The sequence below is a fragment of the Rhinopithecus bieti genome, unplaced genomic scaffold, assembly GCF_001698545.2.
Source record: "Rhinopithecus bieti isolate Rb0 unplaced genomic scaffold, ASM169854v2 scaffold_7985, whole genome shotgun sequence".
Taxonomy (NCBI): Eukaryota; Metazoa; Chordata; class Mammalia; order Primates; family Cercopithecidae; genus Rhinopithecus; species Rhinopithecus bieti.
In genome coordinates this window covers 2,368,862-2,380,880 of record NW_016805762.1, presented here as the reverse complement: position 1 = coordinate 2,380,880, position 12,019 = coordinate 2,368,862, and the positions used below count along the sequence as shown (strand labels likewise).

Below are 12,019 nucleotides of genomic sequence, written 5' to 3'. Positions count from 1 at the left end.
GTCTATTTCTGATCAATTCGTAAATTCAAAAACAAGATTAAATATCAGGGTTTTGATTTGAACACAAAAGTCATCAAAATAATGAGTCTGTCCAATGTTAAAATCAGGTTTTTTTAAAAATCCAAAACATAGCAAGAAATTTAATGAGAAAAAACAATCATATAAAAACATGAATTCACACCAGATGTTTTATGAAATGGTCTGACAAAGATTTTTTAATTTGAACACGTTAAAGGAACAGACAGAGATTTTCTAAGTAGCAAAAGCGTTGTCAAACAAAAAGAGAATTGAAACCGGTGATTATGAAAAAGCAATTCCAAATCTAAAATATCAAAATTATAGATACTGGCATATAGACTAAACAGATACAACACACTCTAGACAAAATAGAAAAATAAAATGGTAAATTGCTAGACAGTAATGAATTTACCTAGTATGAAGCACAGAGAAGAGAAAAAAATGACAGAACAATCAAAGACACGGGATAAACTAAGACTCCAAGACAGGTCTAACAAGAGAGAAAAGTGAATATAAAAGAAGCAATATTTAAAGAGGTGAGAATTTTTCAAAATTAAGGATTTGATTCCTCATACTGTAAGTACACTCTGAGTACCAGCTGGATACACAGAAGTTTGTCCATATTTATTCAAAATACCAAGCACAAAGATCTACTTCACAATATATGTGCTAAACAATTTAAGAAAACCGCATGCAAACACTGGCATCACTGTCAAATATTTACAAAACACTTAGGATGTCAAATAGGGATTGAAGGAGGGACTTCAAAGTTTACTGAATAACTATCCAAAGTTTCTTTTTGAAAACATACAGTATCCCTCAGTATGCATCAAAAATTGGTTACAGGACACACACAGATATACCAAAATCTGCCCATAGTCAAGTCCCATAGCCCATCTACTCAGGTTTCACCATCCTGCGCCACGCATAAGTGGACCTATGCAGTTCAAACCTATGTTGTTCAAGGGTCATCTGCAATTATTTTCTTGTGACTCTAAAAGTAAGTTGTAGATGCAATCCTCAAAACAACCCCATATTGTCAAAGTATTAAAAACAACCCCATATTGTCAAAGTATTATTTCAAAGCCTCTATAAATAAACACATTTTAGCCCTTAAAAACTGAAATGGTAAGCAGTGGAAACCTTGGAGAAAAGAAAACAGCACAAAGGGGAAGAAACAAAAATCAATTCAAAGGAAAGAACTGTGAGACAACATAAAACTTTAGAAGACAACATGTGAGAACATCTTCATAACCGTGAGGCAGAGAAGAATTTCTTAAACTAGACACAAAGTACAAATTATAAAAGGAAAACACTGATAAATTCAAATACATTAAAATTTTTAACTTTTAATAGAGACACCATAGGAAAGTCAGAAGACAAGCCACAAAGAAGACATTTATAATACATAAGTGGCAAAGAATTAGTATTCAGAACATATGAAGAAATCTTGCCACCCAAAAAGATAAACCCAACAGAAAAATGAACAGTCATTTCAGAGAAAAGGAAACTAGTGCCCAGCAAACGCTGAAAATATGTTTTGTCCCATTAATCAGAAACGCAAGGCCAGGCGCAGTGGCTCACGCCTGTAATCACAGCACTTTGGGTGGCCAAGGCAGGCGGATCACCTGAGGTTGGGAGACCAGCCTGACCAACATGGAGAAACCCCATTCTCTACTAAAAATACAAAATTAGCCTGGCGTGGTGGCACATGCCTGTAATCCCAGCTGAGGGAGGAGAATCGCTTGATCTCGGGAGGCTGCGATAAGCCAAGATCGCACCATTGCACTGCAGCCTGGACAAGAGTGAAATTCCGTCTCAAAAAAAAAAAAGAAAGAAAGAAATGCAAAGACATACAATGTATCAATTCACACACAATAGGCTAACTGGTTTCTGCCATTATCATGTATAGGGAAGAATGTGGAGCCATCACACATATATACTGGTGACAGGAATAAACTGGTACATTTATATTGGAAAGAAAACAATTTAGCACTAACTAGTAAAGTTGAAAATGTATGTCTCCTACAATCCAGCAATTCTATTTCTAGCTAGTTATAAGCTCTAAAACTATCTACACTCTAGTCTCATTAGCGATTAGCATAAAACTTAGGTCTTGACTAGCGTTTTTAGTTTTAACGAAACAGAATAGCATGGAATAGTAAGTATACCTGATAATATAATGAGTAATAATTTAAAATGTGTTTCTTACTGTGAGTGGTAACAAAAAGTTTGAAAAAAACACTATCCTAGAGACACAAGTGCAACAAATAGAACTATGCTATTCAAGGTGTTCGTAGCAGCACTGTGTATACTAACAACAAAAATACCTAGAAACCCAAATGTCCAACAACAGGAAACAGGTTGTAAAATATTCATACACGAAGTAGCCAAATCAGTTAGAGCGACATACAACATGATGAAAGAATATCCCGGGCCAAGGCGGGTGGATCACAAGGTCAGGAGATCAAGACCAGCCTTGCCAACATGGTGAAACCCCCGTCTCTACTAAAAATATAAAAATTAGCTGGACGTGGTGGTGCATGCCTGTAATCCCAGCTACTCAGAGACTGAGGCAGGAGAAACGCTTGCAGGCAGAGGTTGCAGTGAGCCAAGATCGCGCCACTGCACTCCAGCCTGGGCGACAGAGCAAGACTCCGTCTCAAAAAAAAAAACAAATCAGATAAATATAGTAACCAAGAATAACAATTAAAGAATCTCTGGCCCAGCATGGTGGCTCATGCCTGTAATCTCAGCACTTTGGGAGGCTAAGGTGGGCGGATCACTTGAGGTCAGGAGTTCGAGACCAGCCTGGCCAAGAAGACAAACCCCCATCTCTACTAAAATACAAATATTAGCCAGGTTTGGTGGCAGGCGCCTGTAATCCCAGCTACTTGGGAGGCAGCAGAATCGCTTGAGCCCAGGAGGTGGAGGTTGCAGTGAGTCAGAGGTTCCAATGAGTCAGAGGTTGCAGTGAGCCAGGATTGCACCACTGCACTCCAGCCTGGGTGACAGAGCGAGACGCCGTTTCAAAAAAAAGAATCTCTTTATACCAAAAGTAGTATGTTATTTTGAACGCTGCCAGGACTTTCTGCTTAAATAAAGGTTACATAACACTGAAAGGATATGAAATACAACTACCAATTTATGCCAGGTAATTAATCCTAGAAGAGCAGACAAAAATTCGGCTTTCATCACTTTACAACTAACTTATATTTATGAATTACTTCTTTTCTCCCCAAAACCTCAGACAAGGTAAATGCCTGGGCTCTATTTTACATATAATTCCAAGGCTAATCTTGAATGTATAACTGACCTTTGAACATTATGGGTTTAAACTATGTGGGTCCACTTCATGGAGATTCTTTTCAGTAACTACATTGGAAAATTTTTTGGAGAATGCAATAATTTGAAAAAAACTCGCAGAGAAACCATAGCCTACAAATACTGAAAAAATTAAGAAAAAGGTATGTCATTAATGCATAAAATATATGTAGATACCAGTCTATTTTATAATTTACTACCATAAAATATACACAAATTATAACACAAATTATAAAGTTAAAATTTATCAAAACTTACACAAACACAAACGAGACCCTACATGGTGACTGTACATGGTGCCATTTGCAATAGAAGGAAATGTAAACAAATGTAAAGATATAGTACTAAATCACAACTGCATAAAATTAACTGCAGTACATATGGTACCACTGTAATAATTTTGTAGCCACCTCCTGTTGCTATTACTGTGAGCTCAAGTGTCTGAAGTATCCATGACTCCTATCCATGACTCTAATTATCTCCACATGAGCATTCTGTCCTTCCAGTAACAGTAACACAGTAAAAAGTGATCTTAGTTCTCACATATTTTCATCATTTTAGCACAACACCGTAAACCCTGAATAACACCATGGGACCCATGCCAAGTGCCACTAGTAATGCTGGAAGTGCTCCCAAGAAGCAGAGAACAGTCATGACAAGTAAAAGTTGAATTACTTGATATGTACTGTAGACTGAGGTCTGCAGTTACAGTTGCTCACTGTTTCAGACAGATGATTCATCTTACAGATGATATAAACTTACTGTATCAATAAACAGTACAGTATTGTAAACACAGTCTCTCATGATTTTCTTAGCATTTTTTCTTTAGCTTTATAAGAATACAGTATATAATACATATACAATATACATGTTAATTGACTATTTATGTAATTGGTAAGGTTTCCAGTCAACAGTAGGGTACCAGTAGTTAAGTTTCTGAAGAGTCAAAAGTTATACAAAAATTTTTGACTGCACAGGGGGCTTGTGCCCCGAATTCCCACATTGTCCAAAGGTCAGCTGTATTTTTCACTTGAAAAGTGCTCCAAAATTTTCAAGCTCAGAAATACTTCAAGTTAAAACTAAATAACTAAATCTAATTATTTAGACTAAAAGAAAAGAAAAAGAGCAAAAGAACTAAGCCACTTTTACAAAAGGATTCAATTTAAACTTAAAATTACAGCAAACATCTAGGTCAAACTGGAAGTTATTTAAGAAATGACTCCCCAGCAATAGAGTACCAAGCATAAAGATTATACAGCACAGTACCTGAAACTGTACCCAGAAATAAGAGCACTAAATACAAGCTTGAGGAATTCCCTTCACAGAAATCATGACATTTAGCCAACCTGAAGAGATCCAGATTATGAAAACTACGTAAAGTAATTACAGAAACATTTCAAATGAACATGACTTCCCAACAAAGTAGGCAAGTACAGGCTGGCAGCACGTAAGTGAATTCAATCTGTGTGGATATTACAGATTTAAGGCAATATCTTCAATGTTCTGCAACACAGCAGAACACTAGGGAGTTTTCAGCGTACAGTTTAGCTTGTCCAAATTTATTTCAAACGATAATTAGATCTAAACACAGGCATTCACTAAATTATTTATGTAGAGATTCCACTCAGAACACTTACATTACTGATGAACAAGATTAACTGAGACTAAGCACAAGCATTTTGCTGAAATTCGTGTTTCAAACTGTTTTCCATTCCACTCTCCCAAGAGTAAACCTGAAACCCTTATTCTTAGAGTTTCACTTTATATGGCATACCAACTACCACTCAGTTAGGCATGCTAATAAAGGATGGCAAGTAAAGCAAAAGACTCAATGAGTCCCAATCATTTTCGAGCATCAGACCATCCATTCACTCAAATTGAGCACTACCTAAGTGTCAAACACATAGTTCACAGTGATGAACAAAACAGTCCCTGCCTCACACTGCTTACATTCTTGTAGGTGAGGCAGATACCAAGAAAGAAATAAGCATATTATAACATCAGGTTGTGACTGATGGTGCAAAGAAGAAAAATAAGTCTGTGACAAAGAATAAGGAGGATACGCATTTTTAGGCAGGGTCAGAGTTGGCTTTTTTGAGGTAGCCATTAAGGAATGCCTGTAAGATCACACAAGAGTAACTCATAATGAACGTATGTAGGAAATGAACCAGAAAAATTTCTTGGAAACTAAAAGGATGACATTCTATCTACTGCTTTCCATATAACTAAAACATTTTATAGCACGTGGTTTAAGTAGCTTTTACTATTTTCTCCACTTGAAAAACTTCAAGTCTTTAAATTTAAATCACTAGTTTTAAGAATTAATCTTCTAATTCCTGTGGCGGGGGGGGGGGCGGTGTGGAATCCTTATAACCTTAATTTAGCTTTGTAACGCCTAACAGTAGACAGCTGCACATGGACAGCATTTTATTTTTCAGAAAGCATTCTTATAAAACAGCTCAATGGGTAAGAATGGGCTCCAAGTCAGAATGCCTCAGTTAAAATTAAGGCTCCTCCTAAAGACATTTGTTGTGTCTTTGAACAAATTATTTGTCTCCCTAGTTTTCACCACATAGTACCTACCTCATAAGGTTGTTGAGAGGATTAAATATGATAATGCACATAAAGCATTTAGAGTCTGACGGCAAATAAGTACTCCAATGTTAGCTATCATTTATGAGGCAACTACTGAGGTAAGACAGTCTTACTGGGCCTTAGGCAGGTTAATATATGTTAAGATCACACATGCAGTAAGCAGTACTGACTAGCAAAACTAAATTCAAGCCCAAGGTCTTCAGACTCCCTAGAGCCCACAGTTTCTACTACCTCACAGAACATTATGTAATTAAAGAACTGGACAATAAAGAGCTTGCAAAAAACCTTAGAATTAATAAGGTCTAAGACCTGTAGGTCTCCTAACTACTGACTTCCAGCTCATTATACCAGACCAGACTGTTTCCTTGACAACTCAATGACTCATGTGTAAGAATAATAATTGTCCCACATTTTCCAGTGAAAATGCAGTGTAACATCATGTCTCTTGATAGACAATGTACACTTACTTGAATTCACGTAAGTTCTGATAACTAATTGTAGATGTTACTCAGAGTCAAAATAAAGAAGTACAAGTAAATAACATTCTCCTCTAGTAATTATAGGCTGGTATGACCCTACAGCCCCTATGAAACCTATTCAAAGTGGAAGCTGTCTTAAAGGATCTCTTACTGGATTAGCTGACATTCTCCTCCTTTGTAAAATACATAGGCTGGTGTCTTCAGAAAGCTGTTTCTGGCTAGCAGTTACTCTCCTACTTACTTATTTCTATATATCCATCAAATATGAAAATAGAGTCAAAAGGTGTTATTTCTATAAAAATGGCATTAAATCCTTTGGAAGGCCTTGATGAATAACTGGAATCATCTATAAAGATTTTGTACTTGGAGAGTTTCCCAGTTCCTAACTTTTCATTCCTAAAGAAGCCAATACTAGATATCATAGATAATGCTTTTAGAGTACAGTCTATGAAAGGAAAATCAGGATAACCTTTATTTTAAGAAATCAGTACAAACAAAAAGGTAAATAAAAGTAAAATCAAATATTTTCAGTGAAAACATTTAAGGTGCACATATATTTTGAGTCCTTGCTTTAATCAACTTTTTGAATTAACTAACGAATGGTCCTAATTATGTGGGGTATGTAAGACGGTCTCCACCACACTCTAACATCATTCCCAAAGGCTCCATGTTACTTTCTTCCGCTCTCTGACCATCCCTGAAAGAGTAAAAGAGCAAACTGAAAACCACATGTATCCAATAATGAGGTATCCATCAAAGGAGGGAATGAGAGATTTTTTGTTTTTTTAAGACGAAGTCTCACTCTGTCACCCAGGCTAGAGTGCAGTCCGCACGATTTCAGCTCACTGCAACCTCTACCTTCCTGGCTCAAGCAATCCTCCCACCTCAGCCTCCCAAAAAGCTAGGATCACAGGTACACACCACCATGCCGGGCTCTTTTTATATTTTTTTTAGAGATAGGGTTTTGCCACGTTGCCCAGGCTGGTCCCAAACTGCTGGGCTCAAGCAATCCACACACCTTGGACTCCCAAAGTGCTAGCATTACAGATGTGAGTCATCACACCCAGCCAGGATTTAATTACTGTGTTCAACAAATCCTTATTGAGGACCTGCTACATGCTAGACACTGCTCTGAACTCTTAAAGAATCATCAATAAACAAAAGAGACAAAAAGCCTACCCTCATAGAAGCTATGTAACACTGTTGTTTGTGGGTTATGGGGAAGAGACAATAAACACAATCAGGAAATTATACAGTACAACAGAAGGTGACAAATGCTATAAAGAAAACAGAGCAAAGTACAAGAATCAGATGTTAAGGGAGTGCAGTTTTAAATAAAATAGGCAGATCTTTTTACGAAAGTGACATTTAAAAAGCAAAGACTGGACGGAGACAACAAGCCATGCATGTATCTTCAGAAAAAACACTGATCTAAGGAGGGGCAGCAGCCAGTGTAAAACACAGCTCTGTTTTCTCCATGGCACTTGTCACCTTCTTGCCAGGAGAAGTAAACAGTATATAATTTCCTCATTGATTGTGTTTATTATCTCTTCCCCTCAAACACACACTATTACATAACTTCTATCAGGGCAGAGCTTTTCGTCTGTTTTGTTTATTGATGGAGACTAAGTGTTTAGTGCAGTGTCTGACATGTAGCTGCCCCTAGGAAAGCCAATGGGGCCAGAAGGAAATAAGCAGAGGGAAGACAGTAGCTAACCTTAGAGGTAAGGGGGAATGGGGAGAGTGGAAGTGTCCAGATTCTGTATGGCCTTAAGGACATAAGAACTTCAGCTTTCACTCTGCATAGAGAAAGTCACTGTAGCATTCTGAGAAGATAAGTGATATGATCCGGTTGTTGTGTTGGAAAGACTGTAGAGAGTGCAGAGGCAGGGAGATCAGTTAGGAGGTGAATTACAGAAATCAAGGTAAGAGATAAGAATGGCTTGGACCAGGCTGGTGAGCAGTGGAGGCAATAAGTACTGACTGGATTCTGGTTATATTTTCAACATAAGACAGAGCACAGAATGCCAAGTGTGAAAGAAGTCAGTCAGGGATGACTCCAACGTTTTTTCACCTGAATGTTTGATGGAAACATCAAACATGTTTGAGGAAAAATATGGAAGTTTAGTTGGAGCTGACCACTGCACATCCAACTGGATAGGCCTAACAGGATATGTGGAAAGTCTGGGCTGGAAATATAAATATGGGAGCCATCAGCATATAGGTATTTAAAACCATGACACTGGATAAGACTGTCAGAGGAATATAAAAAGAAAAGTGAAACAAGGACTGAGCAAGTCAACTTTAAAAGTAGAAGATGTAAGATAGAACTAACAAAGCAATTAGTAATGAGACAGCCCAAAAAGCAGAATGTCCTGGAAGAAGTGCACAAACAAATTAAATTTAGTGTATAAATCACTTTGCTGAAACTATATTTAAGTTATGGAACAGTTCTTAATCATCCTGTAGTAGTTAGGATGACTCGTAAAATACTAAATCACAACTTTTTTTAGGTTATGTCTTACACATTTCCTAGGAATATTATATTTCCTATCAGAGTATCTACTAAAACTATTGTTAGAATTAAAAGTATATCTTGCCTATTTTCTTTTACATAAAACCAATTAAAAGCTTGTACCATTTTTTAAAAAAGAAAAATAGCCTAGTTTTCACTGCTATCTCTGTCAAAGACCAAAAACACATTCAAGCACAACAGCTTGGCACACAGTTGTAAACTGTCATTATTTCTCTTTCTCTAGACCTCAGACACAGAAGGTTATATTAAACTCCTTAGTTCACAGCACATAAGGTTCTTCCCCTTACTGTTTAATTTTCTATTTACAGAGGTGGGGAAAAGGTTTATAATCTCATCTAGACCAATGTTTTCCCGATGATTTGAAAATAAATTACATTTTTTGATTGGGACACTCAAAGTCATGTTCACAGGAACTGAAAGAGGAAGCAATGAAATGCAGTTCTCTTTGAGCATGAGTGATCATCAATGTCACTTCCAGAGAAATAGTTACTTGCTTCTATCCTCTAAGTATACTCTGGATTTACCTTCAAAGTCACTAAAAACAGTACAGAGAACAAGCAGGTCATAAGGTGTATTCTCAAATATATGAATGATCTTGCAAAGCATGATTTTTCTCATTTCCTTGTTACATATTAGGTCAGATTCCCAAGAGAACCAAAACCTTCCTAGAACCATTTAAGTTCATCAACAATTTTATATTTTAACACAGCATTGGAGATCTTTTAGGTTAAAACTTCATTTGCTATAAAAATTATAAGCACACAATTAAAAATACATCTTCCATTCAAGTTAAGAACTTAACTTACACATATTAAATGTATAAGACACATTCAACTTTTATTAAAAAAATTACAATTCAGTATTCTATGTGTCATCTTAACCATGACAGACTGATTAAGAACTTTTAACCATAACTTAAAATTCAAGTTAAGAACTTAACAACAGTGACAATCTTAACATGGGTTCTTTAGAAGTTAAGCCTCAAAAAGATTTTCACTTTTTAGGCTCTTAAAAGTCATATTGACTGATATTAAAAATATAATTATTAAAACGATCTCCCCACCAAAAGCAGATTAAAGCCTGTAAACTAGAAGGGAGCCTGACGTGAGACATTTTTAGGGAAAAACACAATATCAAACAGAAGAGACTACTGGTATTAAAATATATAAAGATCTAAATTGGAAACAAAATCGTAAATGTCTCTTCATAATGCTGACCCTGAATCATTAAGAGTTAAATACTTGATATTCTTTATAATTTTCAAGTATTAAGAAAATTTTTCAATATATCTTGTTATATTTTCAAATTCATTATCAGCCTCAAGTAAATTAAGTAGAACACCTTATTCTCTAAGCTCACTAGATAAGGTATTGTTATGTCTGCTGAAGGCTAAAAAATTAGAAGAGACATTTGAAACTCGAGGTGGAAGGGGAACTCATCAACAGACCCAGCTATTTCAGGTTAGATTCCTAAAATAAAGACAAAAGGAAAAAGGAGGAAAAAAAAAGCCTTTTTTATCTGGCAACACATCACATATGAAAGTCTACTGCAAGGCATGTATACCCAAAATACTCAAGAGTAATTTAGTGTTGTTCCTAGGAATATTATCCCCAGTCTCACCAGCAATTGCTCTGGACCCAACTGGAGACACTGTTGCCATTAGCCTGCTAAGTAAGTAAGCTAAGGAAAACAAATGCAACCTGATTTAGCAAAAATTCTAACTTTAAGTCAACTCCTACACAATTCAGAACGTTTAGTTCACCTGAAAATGCTTATCTTCGGCTAGGCTGGCTATGTGTGTCTATATTTCTCAAGGCTTTCCACAAAGTCATCTCAAAACACACACACACACATACACATACACATACACACACACACACACACACACACAACTTAACAGTTAACTTCAACTGTAGCTCTTTAAGCACTACTAACTTAAATAGCTGCTAAGGAATTCGTTTGACAACACAGTTCTGAATTTAAATTCCTCCTTCCTCCCAGAAGAAAGAAGGGCCAACACTGAACAGCTTACTTTTAACCTAACCTAGTCAAGGTGCAGCTGGGCCAGGCTGGGACGCCGCTGCCTGCGTCCGGGGCTGCCCACTTCTAGTGCACCCAGCGCCTTCACTGCCAGCGTGCGGGGCTGCACATCCCACACCAGGCGTATGGCTGAGAGCCAGACGACTTCTCTAGACTTCCCGTGTAGTTTTCCGGCGAGGTCCCCAAGGCCAAAAGTCTCACTGTTGGAAACTGAAGGGGTCAGGCCGAATCGCTAAGAAGACACACCCCTCGGGGAGAGGAAGTGATAACTTCGCCGGTGTCGAGGGTGGTCCACGGATTTTTCCAAAGTCCCCCCAACGCTGCTTTCCGTGCCCAACCGCCTCCCGCCCTGACCTAGAGACTCGCAAAGGGCAGCGGGAGGGGCGCCGGGGAAGGGGGCGAGCGCCCAGGCCGCCGGAGGCAGCGGCGAAGACTGGAATTCCAGCATGGCGTAAGCGTGGCCCAGCTCCGGCACGGGGGCGCCGCGGGAGACGCGCTGCCTCCGTCCACCGGCCGAGGAGACGGTAATCCGCCTTCCCTCCCGGGGCCTCAGGCCTGGCTAAAAATAGGTGCCTCGGTCACCCCAGGGCCCTCTTGGGTCGACCTCGCCTTCGGGAGAGTCGTCCTTGGGGAGAAGGGGGGTATCCCTCGGCCGCGCCCCGGGCTCCGCGACAGAGCCGGGGTCGAACCCGGGGCGGCCCCGTGAGGACGAGGAGGTCCCTCCGAGCCCGCCCCCTGCTGCGTCCCGGCCCCAGCAGGAGCCCGGCGGCGGCGACCGGATGCCCGAGGCCTAGCCAGCGGCGCGTCGGACCCCGCGCCCGCGCCCCCCAGCCCGGCGCGGCCTCCGCTGCCCCAGGACCCCGGCCGGCGCCGCCTCCCCCGCGCTCTGCCGCCGGTGCCCACCCGGTGCGGACCTGCCTCTCCCTCAGCCCTGTGCGGCCGGGGAAGGAGACGGGAAGACCGGCGGCGCCGGCACTACAGCCCGGCCGCCGCTCACGAGCGCCGCCGCCGCCCGCCGCAGTCGCTC

At 39.5% G+C, this 12,019-nt stretch overlaps 1 protein-coding gene across 1 annotated transcript in view; it reads right to left on the bottom strand.

Moving 5' to 3' along the window:
• Positions 1-11,776, bottom strand: part of KTN1 (kinectin 1) — a 108,764-nt gene extending 96,988 nt beyond the window's left edge. Inside the window, 1 exon segment of the mRNA XM_017873691.1 lies at positions 10,997-11,776. The gene's annotated coding sequence lies outside the window, so the exon portion shown is untranslated.
• Between the last annotated feature and the right edge of the window lie 243 nt (positions 11,777-12,019).